The sequence below is a fragment of the Cucumis sativus genome, unplaced genomic scaffold, assembly GCF_000004075.3.
Source record: "Cucumis sativus cultivar 9930 unplaced genomic scaffold, Cucumber_9930_V3 scaffold63, whole genome shotgun sequence".
Lineage (NCBI taxonomy): Eukaryota > Viridiplantae > Streptophyta > Magnoliopsida > Cucurbitales > Cucurbitaceae > Cucumis > Cucumis sativus.
In genome coordinates, this window is record NW_022279557.1 from 150,998 (window position 1) to 173,608 (window position 22,611).

At 40.9% G+C, this 22,611-nt stretch overlaps 2 long non-coding RNA genes across 3 annotated transcripts; one reads left to right on the forward strand and one right to left on the reverse strand.

The window, feature by feature from the left end:
- Positions 1–7,563: 7,563 nt before the first annotated feature.
- On the forward strand, positions 7,564–9,430 carry LOC116406070. The gene is made up of 3 exons (XR_004219138.1): positions 7,564–7,824; positions 7,932–8,119; positions 9,223–9,430. It is a non-coding gene; the product is annotated as an uncharacterized LOC116406070 (long non-coding RNA).
- A 1,175-nt stretch (positions 9,431–10,605) lies between these two features.
- On the reverse strand, positions 10,606–11,851 carry LOC116406075. Of its 2 annotated transcripts, XR_004219142.1 has the most exons (3): positions 11,535–11,851; positions 11,407–11,454; positions 10,606–10,618 (listed from the first exon to the last, which is right to left on the reverse strand). It is a non-coding gene; the product is annotated as an uncharacterized LOC116406075 (long non-coding RNA). The 2 variants fall into 2 exon arrangements; XR_004219141.1 differs by lacking the exon at positions 10,606–10,618 and having other exon boundaries at positions 11,257–11,454.
- Between the last annotated feature and the right edge of the window lie 10,760 nt (positions 11,852–22,611).

Here is a 22,611-nt window from a genome sequence, read left to right on the forward strand (position 1 = left end):
CCTGTCGATTGGCGAAGCTAGAATTCCTCGATCTTCTTCTTTCACGCTCCAAGGTCTTCAGCACATTCCTAACATGTTTCTTCCACATGGAGGTTCTTTCACTTCAGTAGGAATTCATGTATCTTCTTCATGGGTATACCCTTCCTCACTCTCTTAGGAAGGATTTCTTCCATTTCTTTATTGTCTTTCTGCTTTAGGTCACTAGATGACCATACACCATTGTTGCACTACTGGTCATCTGGATCTTGATGGTAAGGTTTCAAGTTGCTCACATGAGCTACTAGATGATTTTTTATCCATGCAGGCAACGATACCCTATAGGATGAATTTCCAATTTTCTTCAGAACTTCAACAGGCCCTTCGTATTTTCTAGTGAGATGCTGATGTTGATGTCCAATAAATGAAATTTGCTTTGCTTTAAACTCTATGAAGAGTTGGTCTTCCGCTCAAAACTTGAGCCACATCCATCAACTAGGCCCAATTCTTTTGTCCAAAATCAACAAAATGTAGTAGATATTCCTTAAGCATACAATTGAATCCTTCAGTTTGGCCATTCGTCTGAGGATGACAGCTTAAGGATATATTTAGGCATGTCCCCAAGAAGGCGAATAGTTCGGTCCAGAGAGTACCAATGAATCTACCATCCTTGTCACTCACAATGAACATAGTTTTGTAGTGGGGATAAAGGTGGCGTACTTCGAGAACCAATTGATTATAACCAAGATGCCTCAAAGTGGTTCACCTTTGGGATGTGTAATAAAATCCATGGATTTCGCACATTCTACTAAAGCCTGAAGCCCCGTATGCTGCAAGAATCAGTGTTGCCAATCGAGGTTGCAACGTTTCAAATGCAACTGATCAGCATACCATTCAAAATTTGAATTTTCAACATGACGAGTTTGTAACTTTAGTGCCCTTGGAGAAGAAAATGAAATTCAGGGTATGTGTAATTCAGGTTTTGTTCCACAAGATAGTACAATTTAAATTATTCTCCATATGTTGCTTAATTATCTCATAACGGTTTATTTAAACCAGGATGCAGTGCATGACAGCAACGGTCCAGTTTCTTTAGCAGAAATAGAGAACAACACGACAACTAGTATTGCAAAATTATCCAATACTCTTGGTAATTTGGATGAGACACATTGTTCTTGCTCTAAACATAGCGCAAAGAGAGTTTGGGAAGTATCACTTTCTTCCCTGACGTCAAAGAAAGTAAAAGGAGTCAATCTGGACCATTTCCATTCCCACTCTAACAAAAATCTTGATCCTAAAAGTGATGTATACGATACCTGCTCTCAATGATGCTCTTTAGCCAATTCAAAGCATGAAATTTTATCAAGTATTTATCCTAAAAATCCAACCAATCAGTGTACACAAAATTTTTGTCAAGAATTTGGAAGTGTAAATGTGGCATCAGAGGACCTCAATTCTGAAGAGCTAGAGAAGCTTCTGATTCCTTCCCTCCATTATTGATAAATAAAATTGAGGTTAAGGCTTATCATATACATACCCAGTCACTGAACTTCTCCATATTCCTTAAGAGGCATATCTTGCTTGGCTTATTTGGCTGGCTCTACTCATGTAAGCTTTCAAAAGGCGAATCTGACATCCTGCCAAAAATGATTAATCAGTTTCTTTAACTGTTGAACTTTTAGGTTGTATACTAGCAAGCACCTGAAGTTTAGGGATTCATTTTATATTATTCTTAAGAGTTATTCAATATCCCTACCTAGAATAGACAAATGAAGCTTGAAACTACCCATAATATTAATGTTGTTGTTTAATTATGACATTTTGTTATCGGTCTTTCTAACTTACGAATATCCATCTTCTGATATGTGTTCACATGCATATTTTATGGATGTAGATTTTATAGTATTTCTTTATTTATTTTATATGGCATTAGCTGTTATACTTTTTTATAAAATATTAATATAAATATTAAACTACCGATTCACCAAAAAGTTTAAGCTGGTGGTTGAAAGAAAATTCAATTATAGCCTTAAGCACATTGGTGGACTAGAAAGTATAATCTTAGAAACACTCAATCTGATCAAGTTCTCTGAAGCAAGAATTAAAGTTCGGAAAAATCTTTGCGGATTCTGCAACTATAGAATTAAAGAGTGAGAACTGAGGAAATTTTCCCTTAATTTTGGGGATTTTGAACCCATAGAAGCTCCTGTAATAATCCAATCTGATCTATTTCAAAGTGATTTTTCCAATCCTATTGATTTATGTAGAATAAATTCAGTGATTTTAGATGAGGGGCTCCAAAGTGATGGTCTCCTAGATACCTGAATTTTTCTCAAAACAGAATGCCCCATCCATCACAAGAAATCTTTCGAAGCACTTAGGAAGTTGGGTGATGAAGAAGAAAACCTTGTTCGACCGGAAAGAGTTTCAGCCCTTGAATCCTCGCCGGAAAAAATAATTTTCAGAAGGCAAAATTCAAATTTGGGTATAGTTGGCATCTCCACGTACTTAGAAGGGGAAAAGACTTCAACAAAAAGAGAGAAAAACAGACTCGAAAGAAGAAAAGGCAGCCAGCCGACATTTTATTATCTCAAAAAACAGCTCACCTAGCCCTCCCCAACCAGATTGTTTCAAACTTAATGTATCTGCAGACATTTTAAAAGCTGACACACAGATGGTAGGCCCCAAGAATTTTATTAATCAGAATTCCAATGGCTTTTGGTATTCTGACGAATTGGAGGAAGAATCAGAGTCCTCTCCTCATCAAGGAACTTCACTTGCGGGCCATCTCCTGTTTTCAGTTCTCAACCAAAATTACCAGCCTCTCCCAAGACTAAAATATCATCTGCAATGAAAGCTATTCCATTTCATGCCAGAAATTTTTCTAAGCACCTCAAGACCTATACCAAAGGGAGAACTTCTTTTCGCAACATTTGGATGAGCTTGGCTAATTCTGATTTATTAGAGGAAAGTTTGTGAAGATACAAATTCCAAATTCAGTTGGCAAAAGGTCAGTACTGCCTTCCTCCTTAAGTAATAAATTTTCTCAATCCTCCTCCAAACTTTCTGGTTCATTCTTTAATTTTGTGCAAGATACTTCTTGTCTAAAAAAAGTTGAGAACCTAGAAGATGAATTCATGGAAGTTGAATCAGTCACCAGTGTGTATCTTCCCCTCAAGAGTTGGTTCCTTTCTTGGCAGCATGTGAAATTAAATTGATATAAGGTAGAGGTAGCAAAGATGGAGATTATATCATGGAACACTAGAGGATTCATGGGCTATTCGAAACAATTGGCTATTAAAAATATTTTGAAGAAAGCTAATCCAGATAGATCTTTGATTCCGGAGACCAAAAGAGAAGAGATTGCCAGTTGTATTATAAAGGCACTATGGAGTTCAAAAGGAATTGGCTGGGTCTTTGTTTGAAGCTAGTGGCAAATTAAGAGTTTTGCTGATTATGTGGATAAATATAAGTTGTCGATTATTGAAGTTCGGTCAAGAGAAGGAAGGTCATTACAGTGTGTGCTCATAAGTTGTTTCAACATTAATTTATAAGTTGTTTGGAAAGGTTCTCGCAGAAAGATTAAAGAAAGTCAGGCCAGGTATTACTTTGTAAGACCTCCTATTATCTATACCTATAAAAGGAAGGGTAGAAAGAGAAATTCCTTAGCAACCAATGATGAGAGAATAATGGGAGAGGATCGTGCAGGTGGGGCTGCCAGGAGGGATGAGAGAGAGGTATAAATATGTAATCTAACATACTTCTCCATTACAATGTGGCTTTCTGGAAGAGTGCCAAATCTTGGATCCTATTTTAATAGCAAAAGAAACTATGGAGGTCTATAGTATCCGAAAAAAGAAAAGATGGATCATTAAATTATACCTTGAAAAGGCCTTTAACAGAGTGGATTGGAAATTTTAGAAAATGTAATGCAAAAGAAGATCTTCGATGTAGGATATTGTGTTATATTGGCCAGCCTTTACAGCATCCCCATTTTGAAGTTTTGATGATCAGGACTTTCGGATCAGCCCTCTGCTTCAAACAGTTTTTGCTCAACCAATCAAGGCTTATTCTTCTTTGTTCTCAGCATGCTGCCTTTGATTATGATTTTTCTTTGGAAAGATTCTTTTTATCATTTTGTTTGTCTTTGTTTTTGTGGCTTTTTGTTTTGATCTTGTGTTGTCGCTTTTTGGATGTTTTGAGGGCACTAAGGGGGTGTCAACCTAGTTTGAGATGCCCGGATGCGCCTGTTGATCTTCCCTCTCCTCTTTTGCTCTGTGTATAATCCTCATGTACATTGAGCTTTGTGTCTTTCTTTATATTAATAATAGTGAGACTCGTATCCTTTTTTAAAAAAGAAAAAAATTCAATTATATATCACCAACACTCTCCTCACTTGTGGGCTTGAAATATTTGAAAGGCCCAACAACTGGAAATGGATTTTAATTGGGGAGGAAACGACAATGCGAGGCTTGAACACAAGACCTTCTTGGACCACCTGCTCGGATACCATATTGAAAGGGAGACAAACAAACACAAAACTTTACGTGGAAACCTGTGTACCAGGAGAAAAACCACTATATTTTTCTTCTTATTATTTTCTGATGAAAAATACAATAGGTACAAGGGAGAATAAATAGAATATACAGAGGAATAAAAAAGGAAAATATTTAGGAATTAAGAAAAATATTCCCATAAACTTTTCATAAATATTCTAAGATTCTAACAATAAAAAGTTCTATTTATTCCAAATTGTGACTGCTCTAATATGCAGTTGTTTTCTGATTCAGATGATTGAGGAGCTTGGTGGTTCTCTCACTGCTGATGGGAGTACAAGCACTCATGTCATTACAGGAAAAGTGCGGAAAACTCTAAATTTTTGTATTGCTCTCTTTTTAGGGTTAGTCTTGCAACCTTAGACGAACACTCTTCTATGTGTCCTTTTGGCCTTTGAATACCGATAATCATCTCATTTGCACCAAAGTTAGCAATTCCATGCACACAAGGCCTTTGCCGTTATTTTTCCATTGCCTCGTAGTTGTGCTTAGGCTGGAAATTGTTGTGAACCTTCTAAATCTAAAAGGGCATAGTTTCTTATTCTACTGCCTGTTTACTTTTAGTTAAACATCAAAATCAATTCTTATGTTTGAGTTGGATTGTATCATGCTCTTCCTTTTCAGTTGTTTCTATCGTGATGGTGGGTAGTGGTTGTTAAGACAACCATTAGGCTAATTTGGGTTGCAGGCTTACTTTTCCCATTTTACGTGTAAAATGGCTCAAGCTCACTAATGAAAGATATTTGTTGGCTAGCTAGTGTTTTTATCCTCGATTTCCTTCTTCCCCTAATACATTATGTTATGGAATTTGTTAGATACCTAGATTAGTATAGGGTTGGGGTATAAGGTAATTAGATATTTAGAAAGTTACTAGTAGTTATTGTGTAAGTGTGGTTACTAGTAGTTATTATGTAAGTGTGGTAACTAGGGTGGTTACATGTTATTATAAATGGAGGGAGGGTAAGTGGGGAGAATTCTGGGGAGTGATATAAGGCTTGGGTGAGAGTACTCAAGAGGGAGGGTTCCAAGTGCTTTATACTTGGTTTTATCTTGTATTTTCTTATAGTTACATTATAATAAATTCAGATCTTGTTCTTGTTAGGAAGTATATGTCTCCAATATTATTTAAATACAGTAGAAGAATTAAAAGGGTAATATTGACCCACACGAGAATATAGGAGAGATTATAGGAGGAGAGAATATCGGAGGAGATCCCATTAGTTTGTTAGTAAAGCAAAATAAAAGGGAGGAAAGAGGAGGGAGAAAGGGGACAAAATATTCCAAAGAAGTAGAGGCTGCCGTCTTTCGTGCTCGGGAGAAGTAGAGGGTCCAAGTCAAGTTCTTTTTATTCGACAATCTCCGGAAGAATGGAAGGATCGTCGAGCAAAGGACCAACGATTGAGAGTATCATCGAAGGTGGAGGTAAGACATTGAAGGAAATCAAGGTAGAAGGTAAAACAAACAAGTTTGAAAGGGATGAAAACTCAAACGATCATAGCAAATTCAAGAAGGTTGAAATGCCTGTGTTCAGTGGCACTGATCTGGATTGTGTTTATTTAGAATGGATTGGAATCTTCAGGTCCATAAATCGATGGACTCCAAGAAGTTGCTGAATCCATAGAAGAATCGAGGAAAACGCGATTGCAACGGTTATACAACGAAGGTGAAGAGGATGGCAAAGAGTGACCAAGAAGAAACTATAGAGGAAGGTCGATGATGATTACCTGTGAGGCTCGAAATGAAGACTCGAGTGAAGAAAAATTTGTTGCTCACAGAAACACAAAATGGCTGGTTGCAATGGAGAAAGAAGAAGCCGACAGTTACCGGTCTACAGAGGCTCGAGAAGGTGGTCTGGAATAGGGGTGAATCACGTGACGAGGAAGAAGTTGCTGCACACATGATGGTGCCAATGACGTGGTAGAAATTGGTAGGAAAGAGGATTAGGACAAAAGGAACAATCTTGGGTTTTACTATTTCAAGTGGGCTTCAACTTACTCTAAATGAGCTTCAACTTATTCTAAATAAAACATTGGGGGCACATCATTTTGTAGATGAAGTGGGTGGAGAGTTCCAAAAATAGGAGGGAAGAAAAACGTGTATGTAGGTGGGTCCTAGGAATGAAACCGGCGGCAGTATGATTTTGATCTTGACGCAACAATTTGATTATGGCCTAGCCCACTAGAGATGAAGGGTTTGAAAATTAAACACTTGTTGGTGATATGCAAAGGGTTAACTAAGACAATGTGTTATGGAAAAGGAAAATTCAAGTACATTGGGCTGCTTTGTGGGCTGAAGTCAATGGACCTTATTGGAATCGAGAGTTTTTCAAAGCCGAAGGGGAGGATTTCTTTTTCAACATTGAAGAGCAGAATGCTGGGGATTGTTTGCAATTAAAAAGAGAAAAAAAGAGAAAGGGGCCTTGATCATGTTTGTAAGCACACCTTGAGGACAAGGTGTTTTGAAGGATCGGGTAATGTTAGATACCTAGATTAGTATAAGGTTAGGGGTATAAGGGTAATTAGATATTTAGAAAGTTACTAGTAGTTATTATGTAAGTGTGGTTACATCTTATTATAAATGGAGGGAGGGTAAGTGAGGGGAGAATTCTGGGGAGTGATCTAGGGCTTGGGTGAGAGTACTCAAGAGGGAGGTTCCAAGTGCCTTATACTTGGTTTTATCTTGTATTTTCTTATAGTTCATTATAATAAATTAAGAACTTGTTCTTGTTAGGAAGTATCCTAACAGAATAACTCTAGAAGGTCTCATGTTAGCGAATGATAATCTGCGTTAAGTGTGTATTTGTAGGAGTTCTTCTCCCGGGCATCTATGGTTGATATTCTTTACCTTTCAATATATCAAAGCCAAGGATTCTTTTGCATTTCTCTATGCTTTTTCTTTACCCATTTATGCTTTTTTTAGTTATATTTGAGAGTAGTATTTCATTTCTTTCATGTGAAATGTTGAACTTCAGTAGTGTGGAGAGTGGAACGTAATATCTTACCTTTTATATTAGTAAACTTGATTTTAAGCAATGTGTTTTTGAAGATTTTATGTTGTAGAATGTTTTTTGTTCTTCAAGCTACTGTTCTTAACTTTATTTTCTCCTGTTAATGTTCTCAATGATTATCGAGCATATGCATTACCATGTGGCTTCAAGCGTGTCAGTGTGCTCTTGCTCATAATTTTTACTATATCTTGTTACTAAAATTGCAAGTTAATTGCAAATTACTCAGAGCTTGGATTGTCTCCTCCAGTTGGTTAAAGGAAAGCTACCGGGAAGGCAGATTTGTTGGTAAGTTCGAATGGCTTGCTAGTATCAAAGCGTAATGTATTTTCTTCCACTTATGTTTTTCATCCTACCTAATTTTTGTGATTGATTAATTCCTTATGGATCTGCAGACGAGTTGCCTTACATACTAAATGATGATGACTACATATCGAAGTATCGAGCCAGCCTAAAAGCTGTAGTTCTCAGGGCAAAAGCATGTTCTTGAGCTTTATTTGAAGGGTATGATGTTTGCATATCAGCTCACGCTCAACCACCACCTAAAACTCTATCCCTGATAGTCAAGTCAGCCGGTGGAAATGTAAGTTCTCTGTTATTGTACAAATCTCGAGTACTAGGTTTGGTTCTCTATATTACATATACAACCACTATAATATGGCTATCCTCCCATCTAATGAAGACGTGAAGTTCTCAAAAAACAAGCACGTATACGAATTCTAGACATGGGTCAATAAATCATAGACATGGTGACGTGTCATTTTTTTCTTAAAAATATAGGATAGTGCTAGAACACAGTTTTAATATATATAATTTAAAAAGTATGTATCATATTTATATAGAAATTCAAAGTCAATAAGTTTATGTATTTATATGCTTAAAAATAAGCTTGTCCTTCACTCAAAACTTATTCAAAGCCAAGAGTTTAATATGTGTGTGTGACCAATCTTGACCTTTATTGCATTGGAATACTTGTTGTCTAACACATCTACTACTAACTAGTGTTCAACACGTGTTCTCCGAGTGTTCCATACATATTGTTTATTGATACACTACCCAAACTAGAGTGTATGTGCTTCTTTAAGTCTTTAATATTTATGTTTGTTTTGATCCTAGGAATTGAGCATGTAATGTAAAAAGTCTATGCACAAGGGGTCATATGGCCATCTCCGTGTTTCTTTAATTATCAAATTTGTTCAAGTTTTTAATTGTCTCTAGATCGAAATCTGGAGTTATTTTTTGTGATTTGGTGTACAAATACATACATCCATGTTTCTAATTATGATTAGATTGTTTTCTGGTCGCAACATTTTATTGTTTAGCTTGTCTTTGATCTTGAACTTACTATTATGTTGATTTAAATTCCATTTTAGCCTTAGAACTTTCAAAACATCCATTTTAGTCATCGAGCTTCCAAAACGTAGCCAACTAACGGTTTTAGTATTTTGTAAATTATTTTATCAATTAATATTCATTTATCCAATACTCATCGGTCATTTCTGCTATATGTGATTGGAATATATCTCATAGGAAGCATTTTGAAAGTTGGGAAAAGATGAAAAATTTTAGGGACTAGAACAAGAATTTGTTTAATATTTTTTGATAGGGTGAATACTTGCAATTTCCTTGTAGTATATACATAATTTTTTCTCTCATTTGGCAAATTCATTATGCTTGAAAATTTAGGTGATTCATGAGCTAGATAAAGTAAACAACGTATGGAAGACGAGCTTTGTGGCTTGTGAGGAAGACGTGGAGGAAGCCTTGGTGGCCGTAGAAAAAGGGATATGGACTTTCAACGTTGAATGGCTAATGGCATGTATAATGAGACAAGAAGTAGACTTGGAGGCCCCTCAATTTGCTGAGTCCCTATGAGAAACAAGGTCACCCTAACTTTCAATTTTGAACAAGCAGCAGCCAGCCATTTCGTCCTTGTGTAAATCCACTCTTTTCTCAACTCACTCTAATTTGGTACATAAACAAACTCTGATCGCTCCATCTCTATATTCATCAGTACATAAAAGACGATAAGTTTATTCATGGAGAAAGTTGGATGTAAGTATGTTTTAGGAATGGTCCTTCATTTAGTAACTTTGGGAATTGTAAAATGAGGTAATGAAGTTCTATCAAGTTGAATGTTCTTGTTTATGTTGGATGAGACTGATTCTTGGATACCAGAATTAACTTGAAGTACGTGTTTGAGTTCCATTGGAGTGATTAGAGAAAAAATGTTCCTTTAAAAAGGGTATTTTTTTTATGTAGACTTTCTTTTTATTAAAATTGCTTAAAATACAATTTGAGAGTATTTCAATAGCTTTCAAAGAGTTGTCAAACACTTGTAGTTTTTCTAAAATAACATATTTTCAAAATTAATTACTGTAATAGTTAAACAAAAGATTCTTTCCCTTAGAACTTTTAAAGTTTGTCTAGTTACCTCTTAAACCTTTCAATTGTTTAATAGGTCTTTCAATTTTATGTTTTAAGTGTCTATAAATTTTGATTTTTTTTTATTTGTTAGATATAAATCTGAAGAAATGAATAAAGTAGATTGTAAGTAAAATAGTTTAAAAGTTGAGAAATTAAATTTGTGGTTTAAAAAGTTGGAGTAAATAGTTTGTGTTAAGTCGGGTTGTGATATTTTATTTATTTATTTTAATAATAGAAGAGAGGGAGACGAAAACTGCAAACTGAAGGGAGAAGAAGCGGTGGCTGAATTTGTATATTTCTCCTTTCTTTTCAATTTGAGAAAATTTCTTTGCAATTCACTTTGAAAAGGAAATGAATTGTAACGACCCAACTTTTCTAGGTAAGTCGAGGTCATTAATTTTTGACAAAAGACTTTGGTTGATACAAAATGAAACGTAAGCCAATTTAAAAACAACTTTAAGTCAGGCCTGATTTTCTAATATAAAAAAAAAACTTAAAAATAATACTATTTACAAATAAAAGTTTGTAAACTAAATTTCAATACAACATCTTAAACCTCAAAAGAAACCATAAGCGGAAGCAAAATGACACGTTTCCTATGGCAATCACGCTTCCTTCCTGCCCCTCGCCGATTTGCCACCTTTATTTCCTTTGCCTGAAAATTAAACATAAGAAGGGTGAGTATAACAATACTCAGTAAGAGACCCTCTACTGGTCCCGTCAGGGGAAAATAAATTGTTAACATTCTATTGGGACACCCTGTACAGTCGCAGTCTTGTGATCCCGTAGGATGCACATTTCAGTCTAACGCCCGAGGGACGTACATATCAGTCTAGTGTTCTGCAGAAACACATATCAGTCTAATGCCCGAAGGTGCAGAATAAATTGGTGATCCCGTGGGACACCTACAAGGCACACATCCCAATAAAAGCTAACAATTTTCCCCTCATTCCATTCAATCCATCTTTCAGTTACTTCAAAATATAAAGTTCTTTCTCTCAACGTCCTAACAGTCAACTTATCTCACTTTAGTCATATGTCTGTCAATAACATACTAATACGTCAGTCAATCAAACTATACAGTCAATACACCCCTCAGTTCACCAGCACACAGTCATACTTTAGCGTAACGTACACCCAGTCTAAACGACAATCACAAGTTCACATCTGCATCTCATACAAACACAATCTACAATTTTCGTCCTGTCCACATCCACACACATATATATATTCCAAGACAATCACAATATGCATTCAACACTAAGTCTACTTCAATCCATATGTATATATATATTTTCAGTCAATCCACAGTATACATTCAACACCGAATCTACATCCATACGTGTATATATATATATCATCTCAACATCTTTACTCAGTCAGAGACAATCATACAGACATACAATTCACAATCATAAGTGAGTCCAGTAGAAAATCCCTTACCTCAAAGTTAGGGAAGCTCCTTAATCAACTAACGTCCTCGAAACAATCCTAAGCAATACAATACAAAAATTCGATTACTTTCAAGATACATATCTCACTTACTTTCCTCAACGTAAGTTCCAACTCACCGAAGTATTGGCGAACTGAACCCTCAACAATTCATATATTGGTTGTGAATTTAAGGGAGCCCAACGTTACTCCCAACACCTCAACGCACGACTGTCGAACTCGCAGCAAAAATCCTAAGTGTGGGTCGGTCAGCGGTCGGCCAAAGGAGACGTGGCGGCTGCCTCAAAATCGATCGACGATCTGACACGGCGACCGGGCTTCACAAGATGTATGCATCGACGGCTTCACGGAGGTGAAGACAGACGCGGTCGGAGAGTCGCGCGGCAGTGCAGAAAACAGAGGAGAACGAAATGGGCGGCGGCTGGAAACAGAGGTTGCGCCGCAGGGCTTCACGAACGGCCGACGGTTGCAGCGACGGATCTGGGTTACTGCAAACTGCAAGGGTGAAGCACGAGCGGCAGCGAGGACCTGGACGGCTCGGCGATGCAGATCTGGACGACGCGTTGTGAGCGGGGAGGCACGACAGTTACAGGTGGATGGCGCGCGGCGGTTTCGATCCGAAGGAGAAAAGAGAGGGTGGCGGTTGGGTTCGGCTTCGGTGAATGGAGACGGAAACAGACGAACGGAGAGTCACGCGGGACGACTGCTGCAAGGTTGCTTCGCGAACGGAGATGGAGAACGGAAGGGAGGGTCGCGGCGCTGGGCGGAAGAAGAAAAGGGAAAAAAGAAATTTTCATTTTCTTTTCTTTTTATTTAAAAAAATATATAAAATAAATATAATAAAAATATATAATAAATATATATATATATTTAAAATTTTCATTTTTTTTCTTTTATTTAATAAAATGTAAAATAAATATAATAATAAAAATATAATTAAATACATATACATATTTAATTATATTAATACATTTTCAAATCTTCTTTCTCCCCTTCAACATATTTAAAAAAAAAATCTTGAACAAATCGAAATAATTCTCTCAAAATAATTTACCTTCAAGTTTGGGGCGTTACATGAATATTTCTCCCTCAGGCTTATCTCTCTCTTCTTCTCAATTTATTTTCAATTTTTCTGTGTGCTTCTCACAGTGTATGCATAATCTCTCTTTCATTTTGATCTTCATCTCCATTTCAAATATCTCCCACACAAAGAACAAAGAAATGAGTAAAGTAACTGAGAGAGCATTTTGTTTTTCCCTTCATATGGTTGGTTACTTTTTGTCAATTAAATGAAAAGTGAAGAATAAGATAAGATTTTCTTTACCCATTTGCCATCATCATCAAAGCTATTTACCTCATTTTTGTTCACACACACACAACTTCATTTTGTTGGATTACACTCATTTGAGAAAATAGCAAAATTTTATTAGAAGAATAGCAAACATGAGCATTTCACGTGTTTTGAATTTTCATTAACCCTAAAATCTCCTCGCCTGCTTTTTAGTTAAACTGTAACTAATTTTGAAATATGCAAAATTTTAGCATAAATATTGATTTTCTCCTACATTATCTTAACACACTTTTTTTTCCTCCAAATATTGGATTTGTATCAAATCTTTATTTTCAAATTTTACTTTATCCAAATTTTCATTTTTCAAAATTTCATCGTTATTCTACTTTTATTTTTGTATTTCATATATATATATATATATATATATATATATTTATAATATTTAATCTTATTTTTTCTCTTTTCCTATTCATCTTCTTCCTTTCTCTTCCTCTTCAACCTACGGCCACACCACCGTCTCTTTTCTTCCTTCTCTTTTCATTCTCCAATCAACTTCATCACCGTCTTCCACCTACACCGAACGTCAAGCAAATTTTGTCCTATCGTCGCATCACCGTTAGACCGAGTCACTCCGGTTCCGTCACGCCATGTATGTTTAGATTTGAATTGTTCGGTTATTTGTTGCACCGATCCGTCTCCGTTAGAATTTGATTCTCCACAATTTGGGTAAGTTATGGAATTTACATATAGAGTGAATTGAATGGATTAAATTGTTTGTAGAAGTGATTGATTTCTCTTCAATTATGTTTAGGTCGGTTCGTTGCACTTTAGTTTGAAAAATAAGCTTAAGTAAGGTTATAAGGTAAGGGATTCTCTACTATTGGACTCACCTATAGTTCTGAATTGTGTTGTCTGTATAGTTACCTCCGATTGAGTAAAGATGTCGAAACGATTGGGACGGAACCAAGAAACCGAGTCAAGGGCATCACCGTTCGGCTTTTGTGGGCAAGACTCTTCGAGATCACTCAAATCGGACCGTCCAGTGGTTAGATGTGAACTTTCGAGGCCTCCGACCCCGTTCTGAGTCGGTCGTTCCTTTCTAGGTCATTGTGCCTTTCTTCGACGTTTTGGGACGGAACCAAGAAACCGAGTCTGGGCATCACCGTTCGGCTTTTGTCGGCAAGAAACTTTGAGATCACTCAGCATCAGACCGCCAGTGGTTAGATGTGAAGTTTCGAGGCCTCCAACCCCGTTTTGAGTCCGGCCGTTCCTTTCTAGGCCATTGTGCCTTTCTTCGACGTTTTGGGACGGAACCAAGAAACTGAGTCTAGGGCATCATCGTTCAGCTTTTGTGGCAAGAAACTTCGAGATCACTCAGAATCAGACCGTCCAGTGGCTAGATGTGAACTTTTGAGGACTCCGACCCCTGTCTGAGTCCGGTCGTTCCTTTCTAGGCCATTGTGCCTTTCGTCGGCGTTTTGGGACGGAACCAAGAAACCGAGTCTGGGCATCACCTTTCTTTTGTGGGCAAGAAACTTCAAGATCACTCAGAATACGACCGCCCAGTGGTTAGATGTGAACTTTCGAGGCCTCCGACCCGTTCTGAGTCTGGTCGTTCCTTCCTAGGCCATTGCCTTTCTCCGGCGTTTTGGGACGGAACCAGAAACTGAGTCTAGGGCATCACCGTTCGCCTTTTGTGGGTAAGAAACTTCGAGATCACTAAGAATCGGACCGCCCAGTGGCTAGATGTGAACTTTCAAGTTTCCGACCCCTGTCTGAGTCCGGTCGTTCCTTTCTAAGCCATTGTGCCTTTCTTTGGCGTTTTGGGACGGAACCAAGAAACGAGTCTGGGCATCATTCGTTTTGTGGGCAAGAAACTTCGAGATCACTCAGAACGGACCGCCCAGTGGTTAGATGTGAACTTTCGAGGCCTCGACCCCGTTCTGAGTTCGGTCGTTCCTTTCTAGGCCATTGTGCCTTTCTTCGGCGTTTGGACGGAACCAAGAAACCGAGTCTGGGCATCACCGTTCGGCTTTTGTACAAGAAACTTGAGATCACTCAGAATCGGACCGCCATGGTTAGATGTGAACTTTCGAGGCCTCGACCCGTTCTGAGTCCAGCGTTCCTTTCTAGGTCATTGTGCCTTTTTCGGTTTTGGGAGGAACCAAGAAACCGAGTCTGGGCATCACCGTTCCTTTTGTGGGCAAAATTTGAGATCACTCAGAATCGGACCGCCCAGTGGTTAGATGTGAACTTTCGAGGCTCCGACCCCGTTCTGTGTCGTTCCTTTCTAGGCCATTGTGCCTTTCTTGGCGTTTTGGACGAAACCAAACCGAGTCTAGGGCATCATCGTTCGCTTTTGTGGGCAAGAAACTTCGAGATCACTCAGAATCGGACCGCCCAGTGGCTAGATGTGAACTTTCGGACTCCGACCCCTTCTGAGCCGGTCGTTCCTTTTAGGCCATTGTGGCCTTTCTTCGACGTTTTGGACGGAACAAGAAACCGAGTCTGGGCATCACCGTTCGCTTTTGTGGGAAGAAACTTCGAGATCACTCAGAATCGGACCGTCCAGTGGTTAGATGTGAACTTTCGAGGACTCCGACCCCTGTCTGAGTCCGGTCGTTCCTTTCTAGCCATTGTGCCTTTCTTGGCGTTTTGGGACAGAACCAAGAAACCGAGTCTGGGCATCACCGTTCAGCTTTTGTGGGCAAAAAACTTCAAGATCACTCAGAATCGGACCGCCCAGTGGTTAGATGTGAACTTTCGGGCCTCGACCCCGTTCTGAGTCTGGTCGTTCCTTTCTAGGCCATTGTGCCTTTCTTCGGCGTTTTGGACGAACAAGAAACCGATTATGGGCACCGTTCTTTTTGTGGGCAAGAAACTTGAGATCACTCAGAATGGACCGCCAGTGGTTAGATGTGAACTTTCGGGCCTCCGACCCCGTTCTGAGTCCGGTCGTTTTTCTAGGCCATTGTGCCTTTCTTTCGCGTTTTGGACGGAACCAAGAAACGAGTATGGGCATCACCGTTCGGCTTTTGTGGGCAAGAAACTTCGAGATCACTCAGAATGGACGCCCAGTGGTTAGATGTGAACTTTCGAGGCCTCCGACCCCGTTTTGAGCCGGTCGTTCCTTTTAGGCCATTGTGACTTTCTTCAGCGTTTTGGGACGGAACCAAGAAACCGAGTCTGGGCATCACCGTTCGGCTTTTGTGGGCAAGAAACTTCGATATCACTCAGAATGGACCGCCAGTGGTTAGATGTGAACTTTCGGCCTCCGACCCGTCTGAGTCCGGTCGTTTTTCAAGGCCATTGTGCCTTTCTTTCGCGTTTTAGGATGAAACCAAAACCGAGTATGGGCATCACCGTTGGCTTTTGGGGCAAAAACTTCGAGATCACTCAGAATTGGACCGCCTAGTGGTTAGATGTGAACTTTCGGGCCTCCGACCCCGTTTGATCGCGTTCCTTTTTAGGCCATTGTGCCTTTCTTCAGCTTTTTGGGACGAAACAAGAAACCGAGTATGGGGCATCACCGTTCAGCTTTTGTGGGCAAGAAACTTCGAGATCACTCAGAATCGGACCGCCTAGTGGTTAGATGTGAACTTTGAGGCCTCCGACCCCGTTCTGAGTCGGTCGTTCTTTCTAGGCCATTGTGCCTTTCTTCGGCGTTTTGGGACGAAACCAAGAAACCGAGTATAGGCATCACCGTTCGGCTTTTGTGGACAAGAAACTTCGAGATCACTCAGAATTCGACCGCCAGTAGTTAGATGTGAACTTTGAGGCCTTCGACCCCGTTCTGAGTCGATCGTTCCTTTCTAGGCCATTGTGCCTTTCTTCGGCGTTTTGGGACGGAACAAAGAAACCGAGTGTGGGCATCACCGTTCGGCTTTTGTGGGCAAGAAAATTCGAGATCACTAGAATCGGACCGCCCAGTGGTTTGATGTGAACTTTTGGGCCTCCGACCGTTCTTAGTCAGTCGCTCCTTTCTAGGCCATGTGCCTTTCTTCGACGTTTTAGGGACGGAACCAAGAAACCGAGTATGGGCCATCACCGTTCTCTTTTGTGGGCAAGAAACTTCGAGATCACTCAGAATCGGACCGCCCAATGGTTAGATATAAACTTTCAAGGCCTCCGACCCCGTTCTGAATCCGGTCGTTCCTTTCTTGGCCATTGTGCCTTTCTTCGACGTTTTGGGACGGAACCAAGAAACCGAGTATGGGGCATCACTGTTCGGCTTTTATGGGTAAGAAACTTCGAGATCACTCAGAATCGGACCGCCCAGTGGTTAGATGTGAACTTTCGAGGCCTCCGACCCCGTTCTATGTATTGTCGTTCTTTTCTAGGCCATTGCGCCTTTCTTTAGGGTTTTGAGGCGGAACGAGAAAGAGTCTAGGCATCACCGTTCGGCTTTCGCAAAAACTTCGAGATCACTCAGAATTGGACCATCAATAGCTAGATGTGAACTTTGGAGGCCTCCGTCCCCGTTCTAAGTCCGGCCGTTCCTTTCTAGGCCATTGTGCCTTTCTTTAGCGTTTTGGGACGGAACCGAGAAACCGAGTCTGGGTCATCACCTTTCGGCTCTCTTGGGCAAGAAACTTTGAGAACACTCAGAATCGGACCACTCAGTAGCTAGATGTGAACTTTCGAGGCCTCCGACCCCGTTCTAAGTCTGGTCGTTCATTTCTAGGCAATTGTGCCTTTCTTTGGTGTTTTGGGACGGAACCGAGAAGCCGAGTCTAAGGCATCACTGTTCGGCTTTCGTAGGAAAGAAACTTCGAGATCACCCAGAATCGGACCACTCAGTAGCTAGATGTGAACTATCGAGGCCTCCGACCCTATTCTAAGTCGGGTCGTTTCTTTCTAGGCCATTGTGCCTCTCTTCGGCGTTTTGAATGGAACCAAGAAACCGAGTCTGGGGCATCACCGTTCGACTTTTGTGGACATGAAACTTTGAGACCACTCAGAATCAGACCACCCAGTAGCTAGAGGTTAACTTTCGACGCCTCCGACCCTGTTCTATATTCGGTCGTTCCTTTCTAGGCCATTGTGCCTCTCTTTAGGCGTTTTAGGACGGAACCAAGAAACCGAGTCCGGGGCATCACCGTTTGGCTTTTGTGGGCAAGAAACTTTGAGACCACTCATAATCGGATCACCAGTAGCTAGACGTGAACTTTCAAGGCCTCTGACCCCGTTCTAAGTTCGGTTGTTCCTTTCTAAACCATTGTGCCTCTTTTTCGGCGTTTTGGGACGGAACCAAGAACCCGAGTCTGGGCATCACCGTTTGGCTTTTGTGGGCAAAAACCTTCGAGACCACTCAGAATCAGACCACCGAGTAGCTAGACATGAACTTTCGAGGCCTCCGACCCCGTTCTGAGTTCGGTCGTTCATTTCTAGGACATTGTGCCCTTCTTTCGACGTTTTTGGACGGAACCAAGAAACTGAGTCTGGGCATCACCGTTCGGTTTTTGTGGGAAAGAAACTTTGACACCACTCAGAATCGGACCATCCAGTAGCTAGACGTGAACTTTCGAGGCCTCCGACCCAGTTCTAAGTCCGGTCGTTCCTTCCTAGGCCATTGTGCCTTTCTTTCGGCGTTTTGGGACGGAACCAAGAAACTGAGTCTGGGCATCACCGTTCGGTTTTTGTGGGAAAGAAACTTTGACACCACTCAGAATCGGACCATCCAGTAGCTAGACGTGAACTTTCGAGGCCTCCGACCCAGTTCTAAGTCCGGTCGTTCCTTCCTAGGCCATTGTGCCTTTCTTTCGGCGTTTTGGGACGGAACCAAGAAACCTAGTCTTGGGCATCACCGTTAAGCTTTTGTGGTAAAGAAACTTCGAGACCACTCAGAATCGGACCACCCAGTAGCTAGACGTAAACTTTCGAGCACTCCGACCCCATTCAAAGTCCGGTCGTTCCTTTCTAGGCCATTGTGCCTCTCTTTCGCCGTTTTGGCAAGGAACCAAGAAACCGAGTTTGGGCATCACCGTTTGGCTTTTGTGGGCAAGAAACTTCGAGACCACTCAAAATCGGACAACCTAGTAGCTAGACGTGAACTTTCGAGGCCTTCGACTCCGTTCTAAGTTTGGTCGTTCCTTTCTAAACCATTGTGCTTCTCTTTCGGTGTTTTGGGACGGAACCAAGAACCGAGTCTGGAACATCACCGTCTGACTTTTGTGGACAAAAAACATCGAGACCAATCAGAATCAGACCACCGAGTAGCTAGACGTGAACTTTCGAGGCCTCCGAACCCGTTCTAAGTTCGGTCGTTCCTTTCTAGGCCATTGTGCCACTCTTTCGGCGTTTTTGGACGGAACCAGGAAACCGAGTTTGGGGCATCACCGTTCGGCTTTTGTGGGCAAGAAACTTTGAGACCACTTAGAATCGGACCACCCAGTAGCTAGACGTGAACTTTCGAGGCCTCCGACCCCGTTCTAATTCTGGTCGTTCCTTTCTAGGCCATTGTGCCTCTCTTTCGCCGTTTTGGCAAGGAACCAAGAAACCGAGTCTGGGCATCACCTTTTGGCTTTTGTGGGCAAGAAACTTCGAGACCACTCAGAATCGGACCACCCAGTAGCTAGACGTGAACTTTCAAGGCCTTCGACTCCGTTCTAAGTTTGGTCGTTCCTTTCTAAACCATTGTGCCTCTCTTTCGGCGTTTTGGGACGGAACCAACAACCGAGTCTGGAACATCACCGTCCGGCTTTTATGGGCAAAAAACATCGAGACCAATAAGAATCGGACCACCGAGTAGCTAGACGTGAACTTTCGATGCCTCCGAACCCGTTCTAAGTTCGGTCGTTCCTTTCTGGGCCATTGTGCCTCTCTTTCGGCATTTTTTGACGGAACCAAGAAACCAAGTCTAGGGCATCACCGTTCGGCTTTTGTGGGCAAGAAACTTCGAGACCACTTAGAATCAGATCACCCAGTTTGTAGACGTGAACTTTCGAGGCCTCCGACCCCGTTCTAAGTCCGGTCGTTCCTTTCTAGGCCATTGTGCCTTTTTTCGGCGTTTTGGGACGGAACCAAGAAACTGAGTCTGGGGCATCACCGTTCGGCTTTTGTGGGCAAGAAACGTGGAGACCACTCAGAATTGGACCACCCAGTAACTAGACGTGAACTTTCGAGGCCGCCGACCCCGTTCTAAGTCCGGTCGTTCCTTTCTAGGCCATTGTGCCTTACTTTCGGCGTTTTGGGACGGAACCAAGAAACCGAGTTTGGGGCATCACCGTTCGGCTTTTGTGGGTAAGAAACTTCGAGACCACTCAGAATTGGACCACCTAGTAGCCAGACGTGAACTTTAGAGGCCTCCGACCCCGTTCTAAGTTCGATCGTTCCTTTCTAGGCCATTGTGCCTTTCTTTCGGCGTTTTGGGACGGAACCAAGAAACCGAGTCTGGGGCATCACCGTTCGGCTTTTGTGGGCAAGAAACTTCGAGACCACTCAGAATCGGACCACCCAGTAGCCAGACGTGAACTTTCGAGGCCTCCGACCCTGTTCTAAGTCTGGTCGTTCCTTTCTAGGCCATTGTGCCTTTCTTTTGCCGTTTTGGGACGGAACCAAGAAACCAAAGTCTGGGGCATCGCCGTTCGGCTTTTGTGGGTAAGAAACTTCAAGACCACTCAGAATCGGACCACCCAGTAGGCAGACGTGAACTTTCGAGGCCTCCGACCCCGTTCTAAGTCAGGTCAGTCGTTCCTTTCTAGGCCATTGTGTCTTTCTTTCGGCGTTTTGGGACGGAACCAAGAAACCGAGTCTGGGGCATCACCGTTAGGCTTTTGTGTGCAAGCAACTTCGAGAACACTCAGAATCGGACCACCCAGTAGGTAGACGTGATCTTTCGAGGCCTCCGACCCCGTTCTAAGTCTGGTCGTTCCTTTCTAGGCCATTGTGCCTTTATTTTGGCGTTTATGACGGAACCAAGAAACCGAGTCTGGGGCATCTCCGTTCGGCTTTTGTGGGTAGGAAACTTTGAGACCACTTGGAATCGGACCACCCAGTAGCTAGACGTGAACTTTGAGGCCACCAACCCCGTTCTAAGTCCGGTCGTTCCTTTCTAGGGTATTGTGCCTTTCTTTCGGCGTTTTGGGACGGAACCAAGAAACCGTGTCTGGGGCATCACCGTTCGGCTTTTGTGGGCAAGAAACTTTGAGACCACCCAGTAGCTAGACGTGAAGTTTCAAGGCCTCCGACCCCGTTCTAAGTCCGGTCATTCCTTTCTAGGCCACTGTGCCTTTCTTTCGCCGTTTTGGGACGGAACCAAGAAACCGAGTCTAGGGCATCACCGTTCAGCTTTTGTGGGCAAGAAACTTCGAGACCACTCAGAATCGGACCACCTAGTAGCTAGACGTGAACTTTCGATGTCGCCGACCCCGTTCTAAGACTGGTCGTTCCTTTCTAGGCCACTGTGCCTTTCTTTCGGCGTTTTGGGACGGAACCAAGAAACCGAGTCTGGGGCATCATCGTTCGGCTTTTGTGGGCAAGAAACTTCGAGACCACTCAGAATCGGACCACCCAGTAGCTAGACGTGAACTTTCGAGGCCTCCGACCCCGTTCTTAAGTCTAGATAAAACATCCAAGTATAACCATTATACAGGATTTTAACCTATGATGTCTAGGTGATAAACCATTTTTATTACCACACACCTCTCACGAATGCTCATAAAACTAGGTTAACTAGGCTCAAGAACTGATTACGATCTCCAGGTAGGAGGTGTTCTGTAAACCGTCAACTTAAGAACCTCCAACCTTAGTAATCTTATCTGACTTGTTGACAAGATTGAACCAAGTGAGCCTTTTCTAACCTTTTTTACAAGATATCGACCTATTTCTATGAAAAATGGAAGATATGTTTAACCTAAGTGAGCATGCATTTAATCTTTGTTATTGATTTTAGAAGTCTAATTTATTTTATAACACTTATAAAATTTTTTAGACTTAATCAATCATTTTATCAATATATAAACTTATAAAAACAATCAATTAATATGGATTTTAATTTATTTAACTTTAATTAAATCATATTTAATTAAATTAAATCAAACAATAATTAATTAATTTGATTAAATCATATTTAATCAAGAATAACTTAATTAAATAAATACTTAATTAATCATATTAATTAATTTCCATATTAATCAATTAACATGCATACAATACAATATAACCTTTATATGATACATTTTAATGCATGAACATGTTAACCTATGGTGGGATTTTAAATCTATATGACATTCAAAATGCACATACAAATTTAAAGTAATTTAATCATACATCACATGCATAAATAAAAAAAACACCCTAAAATGGACTGATTTTTGGCTCCTAAATTAAGCTAAGTACTAAATTATTACATAATTACTTTGGTGTAGTACAGAACCACTCCCAAAAACTTCGAACCGGCTGAAAAACAAACTGAAACCGCTTGAATCGGCCCAAAAACCAAATTTATTGCTTGAACCGGCCCAGGCGCACACCGTCGGGCGCGAACGCGCGGCGCGCGCGGCACATGCGGGCGCGTGCGGACGCGGAGGGCGCGCGGCGCGTGCGCGGTCGCGAAGGGTCAAGGCGGGTCTGTGACCTTCTTTTCTTCATTTTTTTCAATTCTCTCACCCGGTTGAACCAGTTACAGCCTAACTTCAACTCTAGTGACCTTTTTTATTTTAAATAATAATTACAAACACTTTGCAACAATAAAAATTAGCCATTAACAAGGCTAATTACAATAATTAGAACAAAAACACTTAATCTAGAGCCAAAATTTATCTAATAAATATGAACCCACCACATGCAATTGGGTAAAAATGAAGCATGCCCTGATACCAAATGATAGAACTAAGTCATGCACAGCGGAAAAAGAATCGAATTTCTACCCTAATTGCCACAATTAACATGTAACCATAAACTAA